The sequence below is a fragment of the Myodes glareolus genome, chromosome 14 (assembly GCF_982192425.1).
Source record: "Myodes glareolus chromosome 14, mMyoGla1.1, whole genome shotgun sequence".
NCBI classification, from domain to species: domain Eukaryota; kingdom Metazoa; phylum Chordata; class Mammalia; order Rodentia; family Cricetidae; genus Myodes; species Myodes glareolus.
This window is the reverse complement of record NC_142039.1, coordinates 76,054,440-76,072,604: the sequence shown is the minus strand read 5'-3', so window position 1 is coordinate 76,072,604 and position 18,165 is coordinate 76,054,440. Positions and strand designations below refer to the sequence as shown.

General features: G+C 45.7%; 3 long non-coding RNA genes across 3 annotated transcripts; 1 reads left to right on the top strand and 2 right to left on the bottom strand.

Moving 5' to 3' along the window:
- Positions 1 to 592: 592 nt before the first annotated feature.
- Positions 593 to 7,625, bottom strand: LOC125408966 (uncharacterized). The gene is made up of 3 exons (XR_007234643.3): positions 7,506 to 7,625; positions 5,217 to 5,411; positions 593 to 1,096 (listed from the first exon to the last, which is right to left on the bottom strand). It is a non-coding gene; the product is annotated as an uncharacterized LOC125408966 (long non-coding RNA).
- Positions 6,772 to 7,515, top strand: LOC146892125 (uncharacterized). Its single transcript, XR_015005249.2, has 2 exons — positions 6,772 to 7,246; positions 7,327 to 7,515. It is a non-coding gene; the product is annotated as an uncharacterized LOC146892125 (long non-coding RNA).
- Positions 7,626 to 11,988: 4,363 nt separating the features above from the next.
- Positions 11,989 to 17,904, bottom strand: LOC125408967 (uncharacterized). Its single transcript, XR_007234644.3, has 3 exons — positions 17,541 to 17,904; positions 16,607 to 16,733; positions 11,989 to 13,249 (listed from the first exon to the last, which is right to left on the bottom strand). It is a non-coding gene; the product is annotated as an uncharacterized LOC125408967 (long non-coding RNA).
- Between the last annotated feature and the right edge of the window lie 261 nt (positions 17,905 to 18,165).

Here is an 18,165-nt window from a genome sequence, read left to right as displayed (position 1 = left end):
ATGATGAGGCTTATGTTTTGGCTCCCGGAGAGCCTCCTAGATGCAATGCAAACTGCATGCATTTGGGATTAGTGGCCAGGAAGAACACTGGACATCTTGATCTGATATAGAATGTTTGCTAGCACATCCCTCATTTGTCTGAAGTTTTTGACACCTCACTCAATTCCCCAGAGTGTAGGTGACATTTATAGCAAGGGAGAGAGGGAGAGTACCGAATTTTGGTGGAGGGAAGGAATGTTCAGAGCAGAAAACATCCTCAGTGGGTGTTGATGCATGTTGGTATCAGGATTATTTTTAAATATTTGCTTTTATTTAATGTGCAAGAGTGTTTACCTGTATGTATGTGCAGTATGCTGTGTAGTGTAGGTGGTGGCCAGAAGAGGCAGCATAACCCTGAAACGAGAATTACAGATGGTTGTGAACCACCATGTTGGTGCTGAGAACTGAACCCTGGTCCTCTACAAGAGCAGCAAGTGCTGGGAAACACTGAACCATCTCTCCAGCTGTAGGGTTTAAAAAATAAAACTAGACTTTATTGGCACTTCTAAAGGTTCTACATTATTTAAGCATTTGAAAGCCTTTGGAAACTTGGTAGTGGTGGTACACTTCTTTAATCTCAGCATTTAGGGAGGCAGAGGCAGGAGGATCTCTGTGAGTTTGAGGACAGCCTGGTCTACAGAGTGAGTTCCAGAACAACCAGAGCTACACAGAGAAATACTGTCTCGAAAATTTAAAAAGAAAGGAAACAAAGAAAGAAAGAAAAAAAGAGAAAGCTTTTTGAAGACCTACAAGCTTGAGTTTTGACTCCTTATTCTCTTGATCTACCTGTTTGACAAGGAAAGAAATATGAGTCTCCATTGTTATAATTTTGTCGACATTTCAGCTCATTTAGAATGGGTTTTTAATTTTACCCATTAAAAGATATTTCATCATTCATAAACCATTATACTTTGACTCTTAACAGGTTCTGTGAGTCTTGTCTTTATGACTTTTATGATCTCATACATCTTTCATGTTCCCCATCCATTTTTGCTGGTCCTGAATATCATCAACTCCAGGGCAACTGGTGTCTCTTTCAGTGCAGCATCCTGCTGTTCTGTCACATCGGAGCAACAGAAACAAGGACTTATAAGCAACACTGACAAGTAAGTCAGTTTCCACGTAAAAATCTTTTCTTTGACTGAATCACTGGTGCCAAGTACATAAGAATATGTCCTGAAATGACAACCCATCTTGTGAGAAAGACAGACAATTTCATTACTCAACAGTCAAAGCCGACCACCCTCTTCCCCTGGTGTTGGCTGAGAGTGGGTATCACTCTGGAGCACACAGCCTTGACTCGGACCTTTGTCAGTGGGGAACAGTAGAGTTGCAGAGGCTCAGTGTAGAATGGACCTGCAGGCGCAGGACCCACGCGCTGCTGATGTTTCAACTGGTGGGTACTCTTTATATAATAATGGATTTTGTAAAAACATTTTATTTCTAAAATAACATTTTTTTTAATCCTTTGAGAATTTCCTAGGGTTATACGATGCATTTGGATCAGATCCTGAAGACGGCACAGTTTTACCCTTCTTTGTGGCTGAGTAGACACACTGTGCGCCTGTCTCACATCCTTAGCCATTCCTCCTGGTGCACACCAGAGGGAATTCTGGAACTCAGCTGTTGTGAACAGTACTGAGATGCACTGACATTTTCTCCTGCTTTAACCAAAAGATCCCACATTGGCTCCTTTCCCAGCCCTGGACTAAACCAAAGGCTAATAAATGACAAACCAGAGAGGCCAACGGTCTCCTGGTGGTATCTGTTTTTTTAGCCCTGCTTCTCAACCTGTGGGTCAATAAACACCAATAGACTCCAGTTTAATATAAATTAACTTGGTCTTTTGGCTGTCTGAAACTGAAGAACCATAAGAATGAAAGAAGGGTATTTCCCACCAGTGAATTGTAGATCCTTGGGTGATAGCTGTATCAGGAATCTTTCTTTTGTAAAGATTTTCTATTCAGCTGAGACGAATTATTAGGCTGGGCAGATGACTTGGTGGGTTAACACGCTCATCTCCAAGTCTGACCACCTGAGCGCCATCTCCAGGACCCACAAAGCAGTGGGAGAGAACCAACCCCTGAAAGCTGTCCTCTGGCTTCTCCATTTTGCACAAGGGTGCACAGCTTCCCAGCCTCAATAAATAATAAAATACATAGGTAGGTAGGTATAATGGGAGGCTGCTGATTCGTTTTCCCAGCTGCGCAGACCCAAAATAATCACACAGAAGTTATATTAATCCCAATACTATTGTATCAATAGTTTAGGCATATTTCTAAATAGCTCTTATATCTTAAATTAACCCATGTCTAATATTTTATATTTTACCACATGTCTTGTGGTTTATTGGTAAGGTTCCAGTGGGCAGGCGTCTTTCTCCTTTGGCAGCTACATGGCCTCTATCTGACTCCACCTTCTTTTCTCCTCTATCTCTGCTTGGAGTTCCCTCCTTGCTCTATTCTGTGCTGCCATAGGCCCAAAGCAGCTTCTTTATTAACCAATGGTAATAAGACATATTCACAGCACACAGAAGGGGGTCCCACATCAGGTAGGTAGGTAGGTAGATAGATAGATAGATAGATAGCTATTGGAAGATTAATTATGGGTCTTACACAGCAAACTGAGATGGAAAAAGCCATGTTAATGAACAGCTTGAAATTGCTGGGCTCACATAAATATTGTGACAGGTCCATCCTTTCTGGAATTTATATAGTCCTTGGAATGAGCTAGCCAAACTGTCTGAGATGGTACAGTGCTAGGGCTAAGAGAAGGGCTGTCTGGACTCCGGCAGATTCCAGAGAAAAAAGCTGCCCCCCCCAGTCCCATGTGGCTTTGCTGTGCTCTCAGCCATTTGTGCTTCCAGAGCTTATGTCTGGATTCTCTCCTAGACATTGGAAATCTTTGTCAAAGTCTCCATCTCTCATCTTTAACAAGATCCACAGATGGACCCAGTTGGTTTGCAGAGACACTATAAATGCTTGCTTGCAACTTTAATCCCAGAAAAGACAATGTTTTTTGAAATAAATGAGAAGGCTCAGCTACAACTTCCTGTCTCCCTAGCTCCTGCTAACTCTTCCAGCACGACAGAAATCACATAATGCTCTTCTGCTGGAGCACCTCTGCAGACCTGGGGTCATCTCTCCTGTGGCAGGTTTATTGGCCTTGAACCTACACTGGTTTACAATTTGCATTTACAAACCTTGTTTCCTCTCTTTGCTCCTTAGCTTGTAGAGGGAAGCCTTGAACCTTTGCCTCTCCCATGGTGATGGGTGTGAAGGAATAATATTGTTTGCATCCTCATCCACAGACTGGATTCAAGAAAGGCTGCTGAACTCCATTGACAATTGGATGACCTGCTCTGATGATATGAATGAGAATTGCCTATGTAGTCTCATGGTTTTAATATTTGGTCCCCAACTGGTGCAACTGTTTGGGAAGGATTAAGCAGTGTAGCCTGTTGGAGAAGGCATGCCACTGGGAGTGAACTTAAGGGTTTCAAAAGCCCATACTAGCTAGCTCTTTCCTTGCCTCCTCTTCTTCATGAGAATGTGAGCTCTTGCCTACTGTTCCAGAACCACGCCTGCCTGCCTGCTGATGTGCTGTCCTCCATGATGGCGACGGCCTCATTGTCTGAACCGTGGGACCCCAAGAAACTCTTTCTTTTAGAAGTTGCTTTGATCACGGTGATTTGTCACAGCAATTGAAAAGAAACTAAGACACCTAAAAAACTCTAGAGGAAGCGATGTTCTAATGGCCTGACAGAGCCAGGAAGTCCCAGGCTTTGACCCCCAGAGCATTGCAGTCTGTAGGTGTGTCTCAGAATATATTGTTAAGATAGCTAGAATTTGAAGACTTTTACCACATCCCTGCCAGCCATACCCATCTCTTTTTTTTTTTACTGCTCCTGTCTTGTCTATATTTTTATGTTCCTTGACAGACTCTGAAGAGGCCTGAGTCTGAGCCTGAGTTATGTTTTAACCTTGTTGTTGTACCTCCAAATATTTGTTCTATTTTCTCACGGCTCTCCACTTTTCTCTAGTGTGTATCGGAAAACCCTTTGGAAAGAGCGATGCTGACCTGCCTGCACACCACCACAAAGTCAGGCCTTCCCTAGTCATTGTCAGCGCTGATCTTAAACTTGAGACTGCCACGAGAGCAGAGCGTGTTGTATTCCAGCTTGAGGTCACACTCTGCCTCAGGATGGGCTCCCCTTGCTGCACCCCACTGAAAGTCAGCACCTCTGAGCATGTGCTTGTTTCCAGGCAAAAGACAAAGAGCGTTTGCCAAGGTGTTTGTGGAGCTGAACTCCCCAGAGACAGGTCAGTGTGTGGATGGAAGAGATGGGTCAGTGTGTGGATGGAGGAGATGATGGGTCAGTGTGTGGATGGAGGAGGTGGGTCAGTGTGTGAATGGAGGAGAGGAGATGATTGGTCATTGTGGATGGAGGAGATGACAGGCCAGTGTGTGGACGGAGGGGGAGACGGGTCAGTGTGGATGGAGGAGATGATTGGTCAGTGTGTGGATGGAGGAGATGGTACAGTGTGTGGATGGAGGAGAGGAGATGATTGGTCATTGTGGACAGAGGGGGAGACGGGTCAGTGTGGATGGAGGAGATGATGGGTCAGTGTGTGGATGGAGGAGATGGGTCAGTGTACAGGTGGAGAGATGCCTCCCTGTTTAAAAGCTCTAGCCCAGCAATCCTGAAGACATGCTTCCGATCCCCAGAACACGACCAGAAAGCTAGATGTGGTAGCCCACATCTGTAATCCCAGTACTCCCACAAAGGCAATCAGAGAGCTAGCCGAGAGTGCACAGCACAGCGGCAGAAACAAGAGACCTTATCTTAACAATGGGAGGGAGAACACCAACTACCCAAAGTTAGCCTTTTGAAATGAACCCTGCCAATATGAGCCAAATAGTTATTGACAATCATGTTGATTAAGCCAATTAAAGGTTTTGAGACCTTTTCATTGGTGGCCAGACAAGAGTGGGCTTGAGTCTCCGCAAAGTCTCTTCTTACCCAAGCTCAGGAATACAGAGGTTTTAAGGACAAACCCACAAAGACCATCGTCGATATCAAAGTTAGATGAAGGTCAGAGTAACCTTGAAATGTTCGTTTCTAAAAGAACATAGTAATTCATTTAGACATAACAGGCCAATTATATTTTACTTACATTTTTCTGGTTATTTTAATTTTAATTATTTTGGTTAATACATCTGGACTTCGATCAAGGCTGTCTTCAATTTCTGATTATTATGAATAGAGCAGCAATGAACACAGATGAGTGAGAATATCCACGGTAGGATGCAGAGTCCTCTGGAGGTGTGCCCAAGCGTGGTACAGCTGGATCCATTCCCAGCTTCCTGATCTGTAAAGTCAAATACTGTGCTACAAATGTGCTGGTTAATTTTTTGTCAGCTTGACACAAAGTGGGGTCACCAGGGCAGAGAGAACCTCAGTTGAAGAATTACCATCCTCAGAATGGCTTGTGAGGTGTTTTCTTATTTGCTAGTAGATGGAGGAGGACCCAACGCCCTGTGAATAGTGCCACCCCTGGGCTGGTGGTCCTAGGTTCTAGAAGAAAACAGACTGAGCAATCCATGGTGAACAAGTCAATAAGCAGCACTCCTCCCTGGTCTCTGCATCAGCTCTGGCCTCCAGGTTTCTGTCCTGACTCCCGTCTATGAGGGACTGTAAATTGTTAAGCTGAAATAAGCCCTTTCCTCCCTCCCTAAGTTGTGTTTGGTCATGCTCTCACACCGACAGAAAGCAGACTGTTAATATTTACATTTCATCCTGTTTTCCCCACTTAGTCCCCTCTTGAGGATCGTGTGGGAAAGATGGATTTGTAGCTTCTGTGTTATTTAGCAAGAGGAGATGGACTTGAGGCTCTCTCCTTTATAGAACGTTGCAGCTCAAATTGAAGCTTTCCACATCCCTTCCAGAGCTTTATCACTCTGAAATCATTTCCAGCCATTGCCCAGAGGAGGCTAACGACTCAAGGCAGGCTCATCCGCGTTTGCTTTCAGAGCTTCCTAGTTTCAGTTATGGGGCCCAAGGTTGGATGCTGAACGCTTGGCTGGGCCTGTCTCTGAGGAATGAACTCAGTGGCCTGGATGCCAGACCGATCTGGGGCTGTGACTTCACTCTCCCAGATTTCATTCAGGGCGCCTCGGGCTAGTGTGTGCTGTTTGGAGGTCACCAGAGTTACTTTGTATCCAGGTTTGCCTTCCTCTTCGGCAGTGTTATTTATTAACCACCCCTGTCTTTGCCCACATCCCAGGTGGGCACTGGGTAAAGATGTAAAATTTCTTAGAACATTAGAGTGTGGTTGGTCAGGTTCTTTCTTGGTGGAAGGTGGGTGCGGGGTGGGGGTCAGGGTTTGTGCTCTCCTCGCCCAGTGTTAGTTCACAGAACAGTGTTAGTTCAACACGTTCACAGAAACCCACACCAAGCACACTCTATCTACATCTTTGGTCTGGCCCGCTGCAGTGACTTTCTTGATCTCCCCCATTTCTGTCACTTGTGGATGACATTCTGCAGGCCACTTGACTGGGCAAGCTGGTTTTCTTTCTGTGGATGCCTATAATTGTGCGTCCATTCCCTAAGATTAAGAACAGATGAGGGGGCGGCAAGATGGCTCAGCAGATACGTGTGCTTATAACGAGGCATGACTTGGATTTTATCCTAGAAGCCCACAGGGGACAGAAAGAACCAGTTCCCCAAAGCTGTCCTCTGGCCTCTCCTCACTCCTGCATACTGAATAAAAACGTCAAACAAATAAAAGTAACAACAACAATAATAAAAAACATATCACTGCATAAAACACCCAGCTCTGATTTCACAGTTACAACTTTGAAGGCAGGGTCAGCCACTTCTGCCTGTGCCCCAGTCAAGCCCAGAGGGCCTGGCAAGAGCTGGCAGAGTGAACTATGACCCAGCAGGCTTGTCCCCATTTCTGCTTTTGGAACCAGTCCCTTTCTTGCATCTGGTTTGCCCGAAGTGACTCCAAGACCATTCCCCTGCGTTACCTGGGCCAGGCCTGGCTTTCCCAGCTCCTCCGCAGCTGCCTACACTGGACCTGGTCACCGAGGATTTCAAAATTTCAAACACTGAGGATGGACACAGTGTACAGCTTAGGCTTTTTGTGTGCCAGGCCCAGACAGAAACAAGTCCTGAGCCCAACCAGTCTCCCACGCTCTGGTGAGTGGCTGGCTTACAGGTTTCCTTTCTCCTTCAGGGGAAATGCCCTTGACATTGTATAAGTACTTTTTTTTCCCCAGGTGAGCCAGCGGAAGCGAAAAGAGAATGCCCCAATCTACTCACAGCTACATTGTTCTCCCAGCCGTTTAAACCTGTGCCTCAGGAGCACAAGCTCCTGGTGTGGCTCTGGCCAACTCCAATTCTTTGACCCAGAGTTTCCCTGGCACTATATTCGAGGCAGCACTGATTAAAATCATACCTTGTTCAAATTGCATTCTTATCGATTTCTGTAGAAGACAACAAAAGGGGAGCTTGTCTGTAGTTGCTGTCTCTCCAGCACCAGGAGTAGGAGCGGGTGCAGAGCAGCTAGCGGCTAGAGGCAAGCACTGAACCTAAAGTCAAAAACGCAAGACGTGAAGACTAGATTCCTTTTCCCCCTTTGGATCCGCTCATTACTTGGTTCTGAGAGAATGGGAGGCATTTCTAATGTAATGTTCTAAGTGTCAAAATAAGAGATAATTGAAATTATCCCTAGCTCTGGCAAGTGCTGGTTTGTGTGTTATGAATTCAAGTTGAATGCGATTTCTACTCCTTGCAGTTGGTATTACAGTATAAAAGCTAGGAAACTGAACAGTAACAGCAAAGCATTGCTGTTTAATTCCATTATTGTTTACTCTTTATGAAGAAAATGGACTGAGCATGTGGACAAAGCGACACCCCTGAATTATGATTAGTTAATTCATAAAGTTAAAGGGGACAGAATATTACGAGCATATTTGCCAGCAGCATGCCTTGGACTTCACATTTATTGGTTATTTACAATTTATATCTTGAATAGTGGGCATTAAGAGTACTTTTTGTTTGTGTGTAAGGAGATGGAGGCACATGTCTCCTGGTTAAGACGGGTGGATGACAAGGGTGGGTATCTTTTCCCACTTGAAATGTCATGACCTTTACAAAAAAAAAAAAAACCTTAATTTTTCAAATCCACCAATAATAGGGCACAAGAAGTCATGAAGGGCAGTGAGTGTTGAGATGGGAAACCGGTACCAGAAGCCTGAGGTAAACCAGTCACAAGACCACATGAAAGATTAAATTTCATGAGAGAAAACCATGAGAAATGAAGCATTAAGAAACTCTCCATCATGCCTCACAGGACCCAGCAAAACTAATGCAAACAGGGAAGAAAGAACAGAAGGAACAGCTCAACCAACTATAAAAATAACCAATAAAGTTTTGGAGATCTACAAATCTCTCTAAATGACCCTAACTGTAAAAGGCCCTAAATCTCAAATTAAAAGCTCAGAATTACAGTGACAGCGTTATAAGACTGACCCTTCTACGCGCTGTCTCCAGGAAGCAAACCTCCCTGACAGAGACATTCACACACGTCAAGTGAAATGATGAATTCAATTTGTCAAGTAAGCAGACGCTAAAAGCAAACCAGTGCACCTGTTTTGCTATCTCACCACAGAAACTTTAAGCTAAAATTAGCCAGAGGAGGTAAGAAAAGCTGGCACATATTAAGAAAAAGAACACTCCATTTGCTACAATCTTTTGTTACAAAAAGAAAATGCAGCAATTGTAGGGACCAGAGAGACTCTCAATAGTGAAGAGCATTTACTGCTTTTGCAGAAGACCTGGGTTTAGTTCCCAGAACCCATATGGTGCCTCACACATCTGTAATTCCAGATCCAGGGAACAGGATGCCCTCTTCTGGCCTGCATGTATGGGCACAGATGTACATGCGGGCAAAATATTCATACCCGTACACATAAAGTAAAAATAAGCAAGTATTTAAAAAATATGGCTATTATAACATATACCAATGAAATCTAGAGAATCATTAAGGATTACTTTAAAAACTTATCTTCCAAAATAGAAAAACCAATCTAGAAGAAATGAGCAAATCATTAGACATATATTATTTATCAAAATTAAATCAAAAAGGCAATAAATAGCTTTTTGATTATTTATTTATTTATTTACTTCTCTGCTCCAGTTTCCCCTCCTTCCACTCCTCCCAATCTGTTCCCCATCTCCCCTCTCTGTCCCTGCCCCCATTCACTCCTCCTCTGTTTCTCTTCAGAAAAGGGCAGGCCTCCTGGGGATATCAACCAGTCATGGTATATCAAGTTACAGTGAGACTAGGCACCTCCTCTTTTATTAAGGCTGGATGAGGCAACCCGGTATGAGGAAAGGGTCCCAAAAGCAGGCAACAGAGTCAGAGATGGTCCCTGCTCGCACTGTTAGGAGTCCCATAAGAAGACCAAGCTACACAACTGTAACTTATGTGCAGAGGGCCTAGGTCAGGTCCATACAGGCTTCTTGGGAAATAAACATCTTAACAAGCAGTGTGACCGGAGCAGGAAAAGAGGTTCCCAAGGAAAAAAAAAACAACTGAGGATCAGTCCGGTCTACTTCCAAACTCTACCAGACATCAGAGAGGAGCCCCAGCCCCTGTCTCTCCCCATCACAGTGCTGGGGTTACAAGGTGCAAGGTCAAACCCAGGTTTGAGTGCTGGGGATTTGAACTCAGATCCTCTTGCTTGTACAGCAAACTCTCCCACCCAGCGAGCCATCCTGCCAGTCCTCAGCGAGCATTTTAAAGGAGTTGGTGTATTCGACGGCTGTGAAACTGCCCCAGATACTTCCATGTTGTCTCCTACATGAAGGCTTGCTTCTGAAGCGCCGAGGTCTCTTCGCTTCCTCCACAAGTCTTCTTCCTCCTGGAAGGCTCTCCTGCCACGCCTGGGCTGTCTGTTACCCTGATGGTTTGTCTGGTAAGCTGACAGGTGTCAGACATTGTTAGAGAAGAGCCCCGGAACTCGAGACACAAAGTGACAGAAATCTTGCTTATGTAGTGCTAGTGACATTTCCTGCAGAGACAGGGGAAGTGGTTCAGCCCATCACACTGCAGTTCCTGCCTTGAGGAAATCAGAACAATGCCCATCACTGTCCAGGAGTTTTGTGGACCCGGCAGATTGGTGGGGACGGAGAAATGACAGTTGGTTTGACTTTTTTTTTCAACTCTAACTTTTCACAAAACCCAAAGCATTTGTTTTTCCTTTTAATTTTTAGTTATTTAAATAAGCCACCATTGAGAATTGACTGAAGTGTCTTTCAACAACAGCAGATGCCCTGAAGCCTCAATGAATTTGTAAAAATAAAGAGATTTTTTTTCCTCCAATTCCACAAAAGAGAAAGTACCCTTAAACCTTAACAAAGCAAATAATAATCCATTCTGAAAATGCAAATAGCATTGTCTCTTAAAGTTGAGCTAATTTGAATCTCAAGCCAAGCCCAGACAAGTGTTCCTGGGCTTGATTGAGGTCATGGAGCCCACAGATAGTGATGGGGGATTCCCCTCTGTATGCTATGAATATGTTTTATTATCATTGGCTAATAAAGTAACTGCTTTAGTCTATGGAGGGCAGAAAATATCCAGGTTGGAAGAGATATAGAGAGACAGTAGGCAGAGTCAGGGAGAGGCCATGTAGCTGTCGAAGGAAAAAGAACTTCACCGGTAGGCCACAGCCTCATGGTGATACATAGATAAATAGAAATGGGTTAATTTAAGATGTAAGAGCTAGCTAGGAATATGCTTGAGCTATTGGTCAAATAGTGTTATAATTAATATAGTTTCTGTGTGATTATTTAAGTCTCAGTGGCTGAAAAATGAATGAGCAGTCTCCATTTACAGATTAATATGTAAGTTAGCCAATAAGAAGCTAGAGCCAATGGGCCAAGCAATGTTTTAATTAATACAGTATCTGAGTGATTATTTCGGGTCTAATCTAGCCGGGCGGCTGGGAACAAAACAAGCACTCCCTCCCCCAACACTCATGTCTGCACTCTCCACCCCTAGCTGGTGATGTTCTTTAGCAGGTTGTAGGACTTTAGGGATCATGGCCTCAGTGGCAGGAGTGGATTACCGGGGTCAGGCCTTGAAGTTGATATGGACTTTTGGTTCTGCTGAGCCCTCTGCTGTCTGGTTCCTGATCTAACAGAATGCAATAAGTCACACTGTGAATCCCCTCTGCCAGGGATGGAGACATCCTACCTGCCAGTGCTTTGCTGCCTGTGGGGATCTGACTTTGCAAACTCCATTTTAAAGCAGGGGCTTCATCTTAAGTCATATAATGAGCTGGGGATGGGGAAGATCTCAGCTCCAGAGATGTATAACAATAACAAAGATTTGAACAGATACCCTAAAAATAGCCAATTAAGGAGCTAAGGAACAGGGCCATAAAATTTAGCAATGTCCAGGTGTTCCTCGGAGGCATTCTGTCCTTGAAGATACCTTGTCAGTAATTTATGGCTCTTTGTTAGGTTTTGAGCCCCCAAACTGACCAGTGGTTTCAGAAACTACCTTACCCTATGCCCTCCTTACCCAATCCCAAGACGACAGAAGAGCTCCTCTGGTTACAGCATTTCCCCTGTAAAAGTTCTTCCCTCCCAGGGCTCCCTGCCACACTCTCTGCACCCACCATGCTGGGGTGCTAGAAAGGTGTTGGTCCAAACTCGAGTTTAAATATTAAAAACCCTCATGTAATTTGCGTTGGAAATCCACTCCATGAATTCTTTTGGGGACCAGAAACTTGGACATAACATGCCACAATGGAGTCATATTCTCTTAAACTCTGAGTCAAAATAATTCCCTCCCCCATCTGTGGCTTGGCTAAGCATTTGTTACAGAAACTGAGGGGAGGATAATCAGTACAGACACATACACTGTCATAGGGGTTTTCAGACTCCTTTTAATATACCCACCCCTTCCTCACACTGTCTTACGGGAGACTGAGTCTCCACATACAAGGAGTAGGGGATATTTAGTGTATGACATTCTGTTCTTGGCACCACCAAATGCATATGCTTGAATGCTGAATGCATTCAAAAGTCCTAGTTAGTTCCTGTGTCCATTCTTGGACACTTAGAAAGTTTAAAGCTTGGAATTCCGAGTCTCACGTTAATTAGATGTTGGTGAGACTCTAGGCAGAGCTCATTCCTATGGTAAAATCCCTTTCTAGCTTCGAACTCACAAAATCAGAGGAATTCATGTTTTTGACATGAGATAGTGTGTTAGGCATCAGACAGACACTCCCAATTAGAAGGCAGAAACAGAAGAAAGGAAGTGTTAACTGTTCCAAACAGAGTCCATTTCCACCGGGCCATTCGGGAATAGTTCACGTTGGCTTCATTTCTACCCCCTAGTCTTACTGGGGTGGTGTCCCTGTCTCTTTAACCCTGCCATGGGTGCTCCCCAAGGCTTCAGGCAGTGACCCTTGTAAGTCTCTGGAAGACATTTATTGGGATGATGAAACTAGGGTGACCATTAAACCCAAGAAAGCCCACTGTAATAGCCTCTGACTACCAAGGCCAAATATTGTATTTGAGACTAGAGAGATGTCTCAGTGGTTACAAACACTTGCTGCTTTTGCAGAGAACCTGGGGCTCCATTCCCAGAATCCACATCACAGCTCACAACTCTCTGTAACTCCAGCCCCAGGACACCTGACACAGAAAATATGTGCCGAGACACTCATGCCTGTGATAGCAACAATAAAGAAGCCCTTTGAAGTGGTTTAGAAAAAGAACTTGGAAACGTTTGGGGGAATTGTGGCTGTGGTGATAGCTCAGCCACTAGTGTGCTTGTTCTGCAGGCTTAAGGATCTGAGTTCAGGTCTCAGAACATGTTTAAAAATGTCCGCAGTGGTGGCAAGTGTTTATAATCTCAGTGCTGGGATGACGGAGACAGGTGGTCTATTGGTGAGTGGTGCTCAAACATGAGGAATCCATGCAAGATTCAGCATGATGACAGGGGATGCCCCAGTCTCCATTCTCCCAGAGATGCAGCAATGCTGACATTCCAAAGAGGTCGCAGAATGGATATTCCTTTTGACTTTCACACGGCGAAGACAGCATCTTTGCAGAATGTGGTTCCCCTGTATTTGTGACCATCTGCCTCTTCCCCTTCCTTTTCCTTTCTTCTCGCGACATTTCCTGTTTTAAAAGTGAGAGCACAAGCTCAGCTTCTCAGCCTGGCCACTCGCAGCTGCCCTTGCCGTCAACTGTGATCAACCCCCCACCCTCCCATCCCCACTACCCCGTGCACGTGCGCCTCGGATAGAGACGGTGCACCGTGGCCTGTGGCTCACCCAGTGTAGCCACTGTTAGCATGCTCACTGTGCATCAGATCCTGTGCAGGGGAGAGGGATACAAAGGTGAATGAGAAGCTATGCCTGGCCAAATACCAGGAGGAAATCTGGTAACTGTAACTAGGCAATGCTGTAATAGAGATTTAAAGGGACCTCGTGGTGTCGATAAAGATGGCTTTCCAGCTGGGCATGGTGACTCCCACCTTTAATCCCAGCACTCAGGAGGCAGAGGCAGACAGATCTCTGTGAGTAAAAGGCCAGCCTGGTCTACAAAGTGAGTTCTAGAACACCTAGGGCTACATAGAGAAACCCTGTCTTGATCCTCCCTTTCCCCCCAAAAAGATGACTTTTCATGCTGACATTCGCGGGCACGCTTGCCCATGTGGCCAGAGCCTCTGTGTGACTGCATTGTCAATGTGCAGCGAGGTGAGAGGGAGCCCTGGAGGAAAGTCCGTATGTCCATCCTCCCAGAGAACCAGGGTTTAGGCCTGTTCAGGTGATCACTTGCTCATGTAATTTAAGTTCCCTAGATTGTTCTGGGCAATTAGCACTCACAAAGGACTGTACTCTTGCTCCCAGTGTATCACATGCTACAATTTAGGAAAAGTGGGAACCATCTCAAACAAAGACCCGAGGCAGGGGCTGGCCTGGGAGAGCAGGAAAGGGGGAGGCAATATAACCAATACAGCCGAGAGAAGCTGCATTGTGCAGTCTGTGAGGTGTGGGAGGGGAAAGAAAGCCTGTAATTTCTCTTTCTTTTTCTTCGTCATTATTATTATTATTATTATTTTTAAGTTTGGAAAAGGAACCAGGCACTATTTCTCAGCTCAGGAGCTCTGCTACAGTTCGAGCTTGCCCTCAGAAGGTTGGTGGTGTGGGTGGATGGCATTGTTCCATTTAAAGTAGGGCAGCAGTTGGTGAGTGGTTAATTTAAGAGTCATTGGTCTGACAGAACAACCCATGCGTCCTCTCCCATCTGTGTGGGGGAGCAAGCCAGTGCTGCACTTACTGCTTGGGCTGAGTCCAAGGAGCAGATCTTAGCCGCCCTATGTGGAGGGGACGAAACAGAGGCGTCAAAGGGACTGAGCCAGGGTAAAAGCAGGGTCAAACTCTGGGTTTGAGTTTAGCTTAGCCTGTGCACTTGCCAACAAGCGTGGGTTTGGTGTTCTGCGTAATCACAACTTTTAGTACAAGGAGAAGAGATTCAGCAGGGTCTAGCCGAGGAAAGAGAGAGCCCTGGTGCACCACTGTTGATATAAGTGGGGGTCTGAGTCCCAGGGAGCTCATGGTGATTCCAGGTTCCTGTGTTCCAAGACAAAGACGAAAAGAGAAGCACATGAATAGTGGCAGGAACAGACAGCTTATTAAGTGTGTGTGAGAGGGGGCACTTCCAAGGGGAACTGAGTGGGCCAGAGCTGTGAGGAATGCCAGAGGATCAATGGCAAACACCATGCAAATGATTGAGGCTTTTATATCCCAGCATCCCCAGCTTTTGACTCATTTGCACAAGGCACACTAGTTCTAGGACATGCTCTGTTATATGTTAGCCTTCGTGGGGAGAGGTTTCCCGTCTGGTTTCTTTTATAAATTGATTTTAATTCATTCTCTGTCATACTGTAGGGTCTGTGACTGAGACCACGTATCACTGGGAACCTCGTTCATGGAGCAGTTCCTTCATGACAGGACATCAATGTCAGAGGTACCACCCTCATCAACCCACACTCGACCCAGAAGACCCCATGGGGAAGTACCTTCAGGATGCTAGTCAGTTGTCATAGTGACCTTCTCAAAGGTTCTCCTTGGGCTGAGACTCTTAATTGGCCTGTGTTTTACTTTCCTCTACTAGTGCTGTGGTACAATATACACTGACAGGATCAGTGTAAGGGGAGGGGTTTACAATCCATAATGGTGGGAGTATCCACAATCAGGTACCAGAAGGGGATAAAGAGTCCAGAATCCCAGTCAGGGAATGATGCTGCCCACAGTGGGCAAGCCTTTCTACCTCAATTAATGTGGTCAGGATAATGTCCCACAGACATGCTAAGAGGCCCAGCTCTCACTTGGCTGTAGATTCTGTCCAGTAGATAAGCAATACTAACCATCACACCTTGGCATGATCACTAACTTGGAATTCCTCCAGCAGGCTTATGAACTGTCCAAGACATGTTTTAAAAGTCATGAAATGTGTTAGTCAAGCATTAATTGCAACCATTCTCCAGTGGTCTCTGTTACCATGGACCTCTTCTCTTCCGCTGTCTATGCTGAAAACCACTCAGAGAAGCCTCCAGTCACCCCCACAGGGGAAAGTCAGCTAGCACCAGGAGGGAAACAAGAGGGTTTCCCCTTCAGCTTTCCAGTTTGGGGGAATATAACAAATGACGTAAAAATCCCTCTTATATACTGTATGCAATCAAGATTTTTCATAATACAAATGACAGAAGAACAAAGCTTTCACTCCACTTCCTCCTTCTAGAAAAAACATCCTGTTTGCCTCTGGTGTGCAAAGAAGTAGGTGAGAGAACAGAGTCATAGAACACTCCAAGCATGTATGCACTTCCATGGCCCGCTGCCTTTAATGATTTGCATATATGTAGGCAGTAAGAAGCACCTGTCCGTCACCAGTGCCGGGGAAGAACTCATGAGTGCCTCATGTGACAATAACATGAGGAAGGTGGCAGAGGCCCATGCCTGGGACACCGAGGCAGGCTGCCCCTGGGGCTCAGTGGCCAGCCAGAAAGCTGAACTGGTGAGTTACAGATTCAGTGAGAAACCTTGTCTGGAAAAATAAGACTCAGGACTCAGTAGTTAGAACACTGGCTGCTCTCACAGATGGTGTGGGATGACCCTCTGTATGCTGTGAATATGTTTTATTACCATTGGTTAATAAAGAAACTGTTTTGGCCAATGGCTTAGCAGAGTAAAACCAGGCAGGAAATCAGAACAGAGATAGAAAGAGAGTAGGTGGAGTCAAAGAGATGCCACGTAGCTACCGAAGGAGAAGGACACGCTGACAAACCTTACCAGTAGGTCACAGCCTCATGGTGATCCATAGACGGATAGAAATGGGTTAGTTTAAGATGTAGGAACTAGCAAGAAATATGCCGGAGACATTGGCCAAACAGTGTTGTAATTAACATAGTTTCTGTGTGATTATTCAGGTCTGGGCAGTTGGGAAGTGAACGATCAGTCTCCGGTTACTCACAGAGGATCCAGGTTTAGTTGTCAGCTTCAAACTGCAGCTCACACCCTGCTATAACTCCAGCTCCAGAGGATCTAATGCTGTCTTCTGGACTTTTCAGGCATTGCAGTCATGTCACCTAGTGCTGTCCCTTCTCACAATTAAAAAGAAAATAAATCTTAAATATATATGTATACACACACACAGACACACACGCATATATGGTGAAGAATGACTGAGGACTGGCATTGGTTTACAGTTTTCACATACAGGTGAACACACACATACATACTCATACACATGAACAAGCACACACTTGCATGCCCCTCGCTCGGCCTCGCCAGCAAGAACGACGCGGGGCACTTAGGATACTTCTGCAGTAAAGCTTTAATGCCCCTTGGGAGAGCGAGCATCAGCCAACATGGCGGAGACCCAGAATGAGGGGAACCCAGCCCTTATAAAGGAAACAGTCCTCGCTTCTGACGTGTCACTCTTGGATTGGTCCACTGCCCATTATCCCAGATGATGCCTCGGGAGTAGGCAGGGACGCAGCGGTAGAGAGTTAACAAGCACGTGCGCTGGGATTAAAGGCGTGTGCTACATCACCTTGAACTCACAGAGATCTGCCTGTCTCTGCTTCCCAGGCATTGGGACCAAAGGCGTGTACTACCACGCCTTGAGGTCACAGAGGTCAATCTGCCTCTGTCTCCCAGGCATTGGGACTAAAGGCGTGTACTGCCACACCTTGGGGTCACAGAGGTCAATCTCTACCTTTGTTCCTTGAAGCAATGGAGAATGTGGTCGCGGCCCTCCACACTTGCACACTTACATACACGCACACACACATTCACACATGTACATGCACACGCATGCACACAGAGCTCATTAATCCTTACTCCTAGTTTCATGCACCTGTCTCAGCACGAAGCTTCCACAGCTGTTTTTTAAGAAGCCTCACCTCCCTGTCTGTCAGAAGCAGTGGACACCACATTGCCAAGACATGGGTTCTTGCTGTTTTTACAAGACCCACAGAACTCTCTTTGAAAGCTAGCTTCCTGGCACCAGCATGGCGGTGTCTTATGTGCTTAAAATTCCATCTGTGCAAGTCCAGACACGACCCGAGCACTTGTCAGGTCTAGTTCATCTCAGCCCTCCCAGGGCTCAGCTTGCATGAGGGAAGACTTCCTCAGTCTCAAACACCCATCCCGCTGAGCCAGCAGCTCCCTCTGTCCCAGCTCAGGCAGCCTGCAATTGTTGACAAACTTGGGCAATTTCATTTGCTCTGCCCAGTGTGGACTGTGAGCCTGCCAGGACTCCTGCTGGCTTCTAGATAAAGGCAAGATTCCAGGAAAGGCTGAGCTGTGCTTGCCAAACCTGGCCTAAGTTATAGGCCAAACACACAACCCAAGGAAGACAGCCAGGCTGGTGTCTTTCTAGAACTTCTGGAACCCAGGGCTTCTGGAAGATTAGCCAGCTTCTCTCATTACAAGATGAGATCCCAAGATTACAAGGCCCTAGGTAATCATTGGAGCAGATGCACAATGTCCTCCTACACCCCATTCTGGGAGAGCTGCACGTGGTGC